Genomic DNA, 10,889 nt, shown 5'->3' on the forward strand with positions numbered 1-10,889 from the left:
AATACGATGGATGCTTTTGTGCTTTTTAAAATAAATAAATCTGTTCTCTAAACATCCTCCGTGTCTTCAATGCAATGTGATGAGACACACACAGACAGAAATGTGAAGGTATCTGCTGTAAATCTATGACGTAAATTAATAACAGGATATGATCGGCTAGTCAGTTACCATGTAGCCTAATAGCCTTCGAATGTAAAGCAACTGACTGCTAAAGTTAATAAAGGACAAGTCCTGAACATTATTATTCCTATTCGACCCTAAACTACAATATCAGCTGTCTGTCTGTCAACCGACCAGCCAGTTGCCCAAATGCCGGCATACATCAAAGAGCTCTGCGGCGGCGCTAGTAGTAGCAGCAGGAGCTATCGTATGACAAAGCAGCCTAGTTATCATAAATCTTTTGATATTTTTCTTTTTGTTTTGTTTGTTATTCATTTAGATAGTAATAAAGTGATCATTTTTGTTTTTCATGTTCCTTTTTTGAACGAATATGGGTCACAGAGACACGGAAGTTACCGCTGAAAGCGGCTTTTGCCGGCGTACAGAGAGCATATCCGCGTGAATGACTTATGACGTGAATAATTATTGCGTTCGAACGGATTAATTATTGCGTTCGAAAGACATAATTATTGCGTTCGCACAACTTAATCATTTCGAGGGAACGGAATAGTATTTTGAGGGAACGAGATAATAATCTGTGGGAACAAGATATTAATCTGTGGGAACAAGATATATTTTTATATCTTAATGTCAGGACACGGGCTCCGTAAATATTGGCTTTGGATTGATTGATTGATTGACTGACTGACTGACTGACTGACTGACTGACTGACTGACTGACTGACTGACTGACTGACTGACTGACTGACTGACTGACTGACTGATTGATTGATAGATTGATTTCAAGCATTGTAGTCAAAACAATAACAAATTTACACAGATGTATCAAACTCATTACAGAAATGATGAAATCCTTGGATAAAAAAATGAAAATAGAACAATAACAAAGACACAGTTAAATCACATTTGCTTAATTAAATATAGAGATCATTAACTAAAGTATAAGTAGAGTTTGATTTATTGCTTGAAAAAGAGTTAGAAGAAGCGAGTTTATATAATCCCACCCCTACTGAGTTCATTCATTTGATAGTTTTACAGTTTTTTTTTCATCCGGTTCTGATCCGATAGATTATTTTCAAGATACAAAATCCAGTGTCTAGTAATGATTGATTATCTTCAGAAAACATTCATTCATGATTTCAGTAAACAGTAACGGCACCGATATGTAATAATCATTGATTATCATTAGAACACATAATCACATTAAACCAGTAATTATTGCTACACATTGCAGATCAAGTAAAGAAAATCAATAGCTTATTGATTGTAATTAAAACATTTCAGTAATCATTTATGCACATTACACAATTCTCAATGGCTGTATTGACATGTATTTGGAATTATTCAAACACCTAATGATCCTTAACTCCTCTTATCTTCATATCGGGAAATATGGGTTTCTTTATGCAGTACATTTTCTTGAATATTTGGATATTCAAACATTGTTTGAGCTAATTACTTAACCCGTTCCAAAGTTTTGTCCGACACACAGACATTTTTCTTTGTGGTTCTTATTAAATTTATCTTGAAGTTCCTACATCCCCTCAGTTTGTAGCCTCCTTCATTCAAGAACTGTTTTTGGATATTGAGTGTAACAATTTCCCACTAGCTCTGTATAGAAGTTATGCAGTGTAAAAATCAATAAGGTCATACAATTTTAAAAGTCTGGATCGATAAAATAAATTGTTTTTATGATCAAGATAGCCGTCTTCATGTACAATTCTGATGGCTCGTTTTTGAAGTAAGTCTAGAGGATGTAGTGAGTTCTCATAATTATTCCCCTAAATTTCTATACAGTAGGTGAAATATGGCAGTTTTAAGGAGCAGTACAACAAATATCTACTGTCGTATACTAACATATGTTTAGATTTATTTATGATTGAAATACTTTTTGAGACTTGAGTTTGAATGTGTCTGATGTGTGGCTTCCAACTTAGATTGCTATCTATTACAACCCCAAAGAATTTGATTTCTGTGACACTTTCAAAAGAGACATTCTTTATTTTAATTGAGAGCTCAGTATTGGCATTGTAGTTACCAAAAACATCACTTCGATTTTATCTAGGTTCAAAGATAATTTGCTGTAATCCATCTATGATTTTATTTTGTTTAACTCTGTGTTCACCACATGGATAAGTTGCCTATGATTGTCTGTAGAATATAACATTTTTATGTCATCAGCAAATAATATAAGTTTGAAAGGTTTGATACATTGAATATATCATTTATGTAAATATTGAATAGCAGTGGGCCCAGAATTAATCTTTGTGGGACACCACAACTTATCTCTTCTGATGTAAAATCATCAATCTTGAAAAAATTGTTTTCTTTGCGTTAAATAGCTTTTGATCCAGGTTAGTGCTAGTCCCCTTATCCCATACCCTTCCAGTTTGTCAAATAGGATGTCATGGTTGAGAGTCAAATGCTTTTTTTAAGTAAATTAAAATTTCAACTGCATATTTCTTTTTGTCCAGAGTATTTGTGATTTCCTCCACAGCATCAATGATAGCCAATGAGGTTGATCTATTTTGTCTAAAACCATATTGGTTTTCTTTCTTCTAATGTTATGTATATCAATAAAAGTATCTAATTTATCATTGAACATTTTTTCCAAAATTGTTGAGAAAACAGGTCTATGGTTTGTAAATTGGTGTTTGTGTCATCTCTTATAGATAGGAATGATTTTTGCAATTTTCATTTGGATTGGGAATCTCCCAGGCTCAAAGATACTATTAATTACCGTTTTCACCAGTGTCATAACTGTATCCTCACAATCTTTTGAGTTTAGACTATTGAATTTATTTACAATTGAAATCAGCTCATTTTTGTTTACATCAGAAAGAAAGGTTAAGTGTGGGATCCTTTCGATGAATGGATTATTGCTATACAGTTGGTATTTATGATCATCATCATCTTCACTGGTGCTTTGTTGGTCGTGAATGAAACAGAGGTGGGGGATGTTAAAGGGGGCTGGGGGTCGTTACATGTGTAGCAGCACGTGAACCAAGTATAAGGGAGAGAGGAAGAGAGCGCGATGATGGGGAAACAACAAGGAACTACAGCAACACAAAAACTTGAAGCAAAGAAAATGAGTGACAGTACTCGGAAAATAAGCAAAACATGGAACCAATTGACTTATTTTGATAATAAAAGATTAATTTCATTCATTTATTTGTTCCTTTCATGAAAATTATTGATGTCCAATATGTTTTGATGTTTGTCTTACATATTGAAAATTTTTTATGATTAGAAGGGAGCAGAATTGAAGAATACAATTCTTATAATTGTCTGCTTCCGAAGATTTAAAAAAAGGGTGTAGAGTCTGCAGAAAATAATTCCATATATAACCAGCTCCACAACCAACCTGTCCAGACACTCCTCAAAGCTGAAACATTTGGTATTTCCAAATGATAACCTTTAGACTAAATGAAAGCCTTTTTTTTTTTTTTTACTAGCACATTTCAATTTTTATTCTGGATGGTGGTTCCAGTGTTTTGTGTTGATTCACTTCAAAAATAAATTTAAAAGGAGAAAGAAAGAAATGTGAATACGGTAATTAAAAGTTTAATCGTAAACAGCTGATTTTGTTTTTATCCTTTATTATGTAGATTTTATCTGGAAGGAATAAATAACAACATGTACATTATCCATTTACTTGTATGAAAAAAATGCTTTACATTAGTCATTCATTTTGTGCATGATCTTATGTTGTTGCGAATAAATTACTAAAAGCAACAAAAACACCTAAAGAGCCATTTGAGAGCCAAAAGAGGCTCTTCTTAGTGAGCCGATCTAAAACAGCGGAATCTCTAAGAAGAGCCAGGATTTCCATCGCAACAATGAACCCACACTGGAGATAATGTTTGGTCCGTAATAAGGCCTGAGTGAAGTGCCGCACCAATTCTGTTCAAATCGTGCGTCAAACAGCTTGACCATTGACAGACTGTCAATGTGATCGACAAGGGATGTGATGAAACGAGGCCTCGTTTCCACCAGTTGTGATTTGCTGAGCGACACTGCTACTTAAAAAAAACATTGTCGTGTCAAGGCGGAGGTGTCGAGCTGGACATCTCTACCCCCACATTGGCTGATAGCTTTCTATTTGCGCGCTTTCAAGTTGGCTTACAGTCCCTCACACCCCCAATCTAACTATAAAAATGCAACAACTATCAAAATTGGAACTATCCAGGTAAACAGATTTGGGCCACATCCCAGCTCAAGAAGAGGAATGCAAAGACGTACATGGATCTAGCATATTTAATACTGTACAGACCAAAAGTTTGGACACACCTGCACATTCATTTGAAGGAGAAGGTGGTCTGTACTGCACATCACAAATATGATCGTTGTCAAAGAGCATTTTTTGTTTTGCATCTTATTCACCACAATTTTAATAAAATAAATACTCAGAAATATAATTTCTATCTTTATTTTCTCTATAAATGTCCTCCATCATCAGACATATGCAACGAGAACATCTTACAAACACCAAAAACACAATTTTCATTGGAGTAGTCTTTAAAGTAAATTTGCAGCATGAAGAGTTACAAACACTGGTACCATGAAATTCCTTAAACTTTCTTAACAAAAAGCTCATTCTGACCACCAAGTGCTGTCTAGTGTGCATTTGACCATCAGCTTTTTTATTTTGAACTTACTATGACACTAAGTGTCAAAATTGTGTAAATTTAACAAGCTTTTAGTGGCTTTTTAGATCCATCTACCCTAAATGTATCTAAAAGCTGCCTTTAAAAACACCCTAGGAACTTAAATTAAGAAAAGGACGGTCAGATGTGCAACTAAAAACAGTGGGGTGCTAACAAACAGTTCTATGGAGTCATATTAGACTTTTTGTTGTTTGAATTTTATTAGTCTTCCCAACATGTAGTTGATGTGGCAGAGTAACTCAACCCCTCCCACTGACACCATAGTCAGACTCATACATAGATAACTGAAATTAAACTCAACTGCAGACAGAAGACAGAGAAGTTCAGTTCTCTTTTTATTTGGTTGATTTTTTTCACATTACTTCTGGAATTTAACTTAATATATTCAAAGAAGCACATTTATGTCGAACATACAAATAAAAACAAAATATACTTGTTTTATTGTGTAGCTTTTAGGTAATAATGTGGATGTCTGTTCAGTAAACGTCCCCCCTTCACTGTTTCATAAACAGTGAAGGGGGGACGTTTACTCAACACTCTTTCAGCAAATGTTGCCATGGCACAGTGATTGTCATGGTGTTGACTGATCAAAATGGAAATCATCTCAAACTTCCGTCAGACACTGCAACTTGATTGACAGATACAATAAACGCCACTTTAATGAGAAAAACCTAAAACTGAATCATTGCTCATATTTCATTGTAGTTTAATGATCACTTTTCACCATAGAAAGATTGCTTTGACATGAATGTGTGGACTCAGGGATGACTCAAAGGACAAAACGCTGCAGTGTTAGGCTGTGATTGATTGGTTTGAAGCTGAATGTGTGACTACTGAGCAAATGACCTGTGCTGCATTTTTAGCAAGTGTGAGTCGGCCAGATCTCAAAAGCTGTGTCAGCTTTATCACCAACAAAAAGTCATCAAAAATTACAAAAAAGGGCAGCTGAAGCACAGCCAGCTTTTTGTATGTTTTGTTTGGCATGCAGCTTCTTAAAGGTTAAAGGATTCAAATCCTGATCATGGATTCACGCCCAGCTTGTTATGTTTCCCAAATGGGAATTCAGGTAAACAGACAGCAGTTTCAAACTTCTTCTAAACCATCAGTCTATATGGTTCAACAAATAGTGGAGAAAAGTATTGGTGGACCTTTGTTCTCCAATGATTGTTTTGAACACCTCACTTCAAGTTAAGAGCTGCTGCTTAGGCCTCCTGTCATTTGTTTGGCTGATTGACACCTAAATGGATTTACTGCAAACAGCTGAACCAAATATTTTTGCTTCTAAAACAAAAAGTCTTACGATGTATAATCTAATAACACGGAGACGATTCTTCACTCTGTTAAATGGTCAATCTGGTTTGTTTCTTTGCAAGTGTTTACCAAGAACAAACCGCCCTGAACAGCAGCAAATGCTTTGGATTCAGTCAGAGGGCATGAGAGTTCATGGTTGAAGGGATGGAACCATGTTTTGTTTAGAAGAAGCTGGTCTTCATAGAGCAGAGCTGTACCTTCAGTGCGCTGGATGACTAGATATCAGAGTGCTTTGAGTCCTAAAACTTGGTTGTAACCCATTAATACCATGTGTTGACTTTCTTTGAATGACCATAACTCTTTGACTGTTTATGCAATTAACACGATTCCAGCAGATTTTGAAGTAGAGAAAAGCGGCTTTGGGCAAAACTGTTCCAATTTTGTCAGTGCCATATTGAAATGCAAAGCTTATTTTCTCTGTGTCAGATTCCACTGGAATTACATTTATTGCGTTGCTGTTCAAGGAGTTACGGTGTGTCAAAGAGCGTGTGTTATTTTGATGTCCCAGGTGATATCGCTGGTGTTAAAGGTTTAAATGTTTTATTCTCTGCCATACACTATATCTGGGACATTCAACAGGAATAGGTTAATGGTTACTCCTTTTATAGCCTCCAAGTTCTTCTTTTTTAGTAATAACAACAACTAAAAACTTTGCTTTTCTCCTCTTCGTCCTCAGCTGTAATTTGATGTCAGAACTTGAGCAAACTGCTGAAACCACAAAGGTGTTGGAGATCAGGTAATCAAGATTGTATATTTGGAAACAAGAAAAACATAAGCATTTACTTGAAGAGTAGAAAATTATGATGAGACACAGTTTTTGTTTTAACCTCTAGACTTGTATCTTTTCAGTTTTGTTGACCTGGAAAGATCTTTAAATGATTTTAACACATCAACATGCCTGGAGTTTGGAATGGTTCTTTGTCTGCACAGGGGCTCATTTTTGACTCTTCCTTTCAGCTTGTAGTCTGAAGACCTGAGCTTATCATTTATAGGCTTATTTAATGTTCTTTAGACTCTCGTGGTGTTTGCACTTTGTTGAAAGGACATGTGGCAGCGGACTTTAAATGAATAATTGAGTAACTTTAATTGGCTCCACATTAAAGTAATTGGAAACCATAGAGTGCAGTTGAAGTCAATCTTAGAGGGTCATTTATAGTAACCAGAGATTTTGTTATGTAGAAGCAGCTGAGGAGTCTTTTATGGAAAATGAAATGAACAGATTGTCAGCTGGTGGCTTCAGGAACCATCTGTCCATCAGTGTCTCCAGAGAGGATGCGCTGGAATCATAAGGTACCACAGGAAGCTGAGAAAATGCTGTGCTTTTAATGAAGACAGGTGTTATGTTCAGAGATGCCAGAGCAGTTTGTGGGATCATCTAAACAAAATGATTTCCAGCTGAACTGATGGAAATGAATTTTCTCTAAGTCTGAGGGTTCAATGAAAGCCTTCCCAATCCTAATTTTGGCTTTGAAAAACATCAGCAAAATAGTCAAACAATTCTACATGTTGAGAAATGAAACCATGGTTTAGTTACAGTAGTAGAGAAAGTACAAGACTGTCAACAGTCCAGGATGCAACTCTTTAGCTTTTATGCAGCTACTATCTTGGTTTGTCTTCATTCCATTTTGTTGTCAAAACATGACTTATCAGGCACGACAGAAAAATGTTGCTCCTTTCCCAGCAATGATGATAGACAACAAAGCCTCACATGTGCTTGTGTTTGTGACAACCGTGTTGTGTTGTGTTTTCACAGATGATTGAACTATTTTAAGAGCAGTGTGTAGCATTTAGGAGGGCAAAGTTAAACATAAGATTTACTTTATATCTGTGTGCTGCTCTGAAGAAAACTTTATTGATTATCTTTGAACTCTTTGATGTCTGATATCACGCAGCTCAGACACACGCACACAACACTGCAGTTCACTTTTGAAAGAATTTTAAGGCTTTATGAGCTGTGGTAATGTATCAACAAAATGAAGGCTGAGCAGAGAATATTTGGTTTTCCTTTGTAAAAAATCTCAAAACAACATGAAAAGGGAAATCAGAAAATCAGGTCACTAGCTGCCAGTAAAATTTAAGCAGACATGTTGTAGCAGAACACGGTCAGAGCCTCATCTGTATCTGCAGCCCCTTTTAGACTCTATGTCCTTTTATTGTACCCTTTCATGCCTCTGTGATTCTCCTCTGAGACCACTTCTCAAGGAGACTGAAATGAAGTTCACTATGGATTTCAACTATGTTTAAAAAAAAAACACGTTTTCACCAGATAACCACCAAGGGGTACTTACACAAACATGTAAAGTACCAATTTACTCTAATGAACTAGTGCTCTAAAACTGACCGTTGGAATGAACCGTCATCTAAAGGTACTTTGAGCCCAGAATCTGGTTTGTCTGCTGTGTTCTGTGTTTAGAGATGATCAAGTGAAATGTACCAAGGCTGGTTTGCAGAGTGATCCAGAGCACAGTTCTGACGACTCTGGCACCACACGGATCGTCTGTGATCGCCATGCCAACCACTGCCAACAGCTTTGAGCCTCATCGCTACATGGAAGCATTTACTCTTTGTAACTCATTTAATATAATGCACAAAAGACATAGACGATGTTTAGATATCAGGTTTATTGACTTTGAAGGTTCTATGAAAACATTAGTCATGTCTCCATGTCTGGATTCATGAGATCCTTAATATACTCTCCCAGTACGATGAGCTTCACCATCTCCTGCAGGAGCTGCGCCTGAACGACGGACGCTTTCAGTGGCACTTCTGTCTCTCCATGACCCAGTTTGATGACCTGCTGTCCCACATTGGTCCGAGGAGGAAGACAATAAGAAAAAAACCATATGATGTTTTTATTATTGGCTTTATGTGAAAAAAGACAAATATTACAATATTTAAGAGTGAAGTTATCAGATTTTCTCACATGTTGGTTTTGGACTCCACCCACTGATTGCAACATTCACATGCTAAGGCTGAGTCCCTGATTGGGACACGTCTTCATTGCCAAACTTTAGATTCTTTTACTCTTGATGCGCCACAATGCCTGAATCATGTTGTGACTCCCAAAATGGACTGCTGCCAGACCGAAGCACCGTGCCTGATGTTCTTATCACACCGCAGGAACATTGATTGTGTCTGTACATTGACTTAACCTGAAACTGGATGCCAGTGTTGTGCGAAATGCGTTTGGTGTGAATGCAGCTTTACTCAGTTATTGGAAAATCTCTCATTAGCCTTTAGCACTAAATGGTAGCAATATCTTCTAACCCGTTATCTTCTTCTCAACACCAACTCTGGTCCACTCGTGTCACTGCCTTGGTTCTGTTTACAAACTTCATCTGAAGGGGGTGAGCGAGTCTGGACTTTGCAGTTCTCTGATTCTTCCTCATTCTGTTATGGGTGTGCTGCTGAGTCGAGATATTGGTTCTTTTCATGATCCAGTTTGAGCAGATCCTTCACGGTCACACAGGGGTACCTATATTGCAGCTGTGTGATTCTGAAAGAGCACGGGTGGAGTTAGAGATGTACAGTGGGGAGAACCTAAAATCTTTGCCCCCCACTTGCCCCCGAAATTTTGTCTTATTAGTATAAAATTGACAAACATTAAGAGAACATCAATACATGCTTTTTTAAGCAAAACAGATGCTTGAAGAAACATTAAAGAAATTCAACTGAATTGTGTATTTTTGGTTTGTCCTGCCCTTCCATTCTGTTGTTCTCATTTGTGTTCATTCCAAAGTCTTCTGCCCCCTCACTCGATGACTGTAATGTTCTGTAGCTACAAAACAATACATCACCATACACTAACATGCTGTTGTGTTTTTAGTACACTGATATTACTCGTGGAGTATCATCGATCCGTTTTTGATCAGGTTGGTATCTAGTCTGAATTTGTATTTCATACAATAGAATAATCAGATTTTTACATTTTTGATTTAAGTGTTAAAATTGAAGTTTAGAGTTTTTTTTTTTTTTTCAAAATCTTAAAATGGAGGAGATGTCTAACTTTTTTATTTTTATGTGCTGATCTTTTCTTTGATGATCTCAGCTGTGTTTTTGGGTCGATGCAGACACAAAGCAGGTTTGTCCACCAGCAGAGCAGAGAGGTCACTTTCCTGCTGGAGGCTCCATAAATCTACACTAATAAATAAATCTGCTGAAAGCGCTGATTCTGACCCATTACTGTTCCGAAGGCAGAACTGATTCAATGGATGGGTCAGAGGCATCACTCAGTGTGTGCTGGATTATTACCACTGGTAATTAACCTGCAGGAGCAAACATTCTGTGTGTCTGTGTGTGTCTATTTGTGTGTTTGAATGAGCTTGTGTGGGTTTTTATGAGAGTGTGTTGTGTGTTTGTGCGTGATTTGATCCTAAAGCAAAACCGTTTCCAGCCAAGGTCGCCCACTTTCAGGTGATGTAAGCAGCCTGCTGGGTGTGTGGTCTATTTTCAGGTCAGTCAGTAATGTGGAGCATGCCACGGGCCGCGCAGCAACAATAACTTTTTGTCGTGAAGTTGTGCTGACGTGCCGGCAGCCAATCAGAGTGACGTGCAAATGTCATGTGATCCTGATCCTCAGACAGGGAATCAGAAGGAGGCGAGGCAGCGTATCACAACTCTACGCAGACTCCTTAAATCAGCTGCTGACATACTGATGGCAATGACCGGGTGGGGCGGGTGGGGGTGGGGGGTGGGGGGTCTGGAGCAAACAGAGGTCCACCAAGCCGAGGCTTGCTGACGTCTACATGATAGTGATGACTCATTTAGCTATTGTTAGCTATTCTTAATTCA

Source organism: Oryzias latipes, chromosome 14 (assembly GCF_053564925.1).
Source record: "Oryzias latipes strain Hd-rR chromosome 14, Olatipes_Hd-rR_3.1".
Classification (NCBI taxonomy): Eukaryota; Metazoa; Chordata; class Actinopteri; order Beloniformes; family Adrianichthyidae; genus Oryzias; species Oryzias latipes.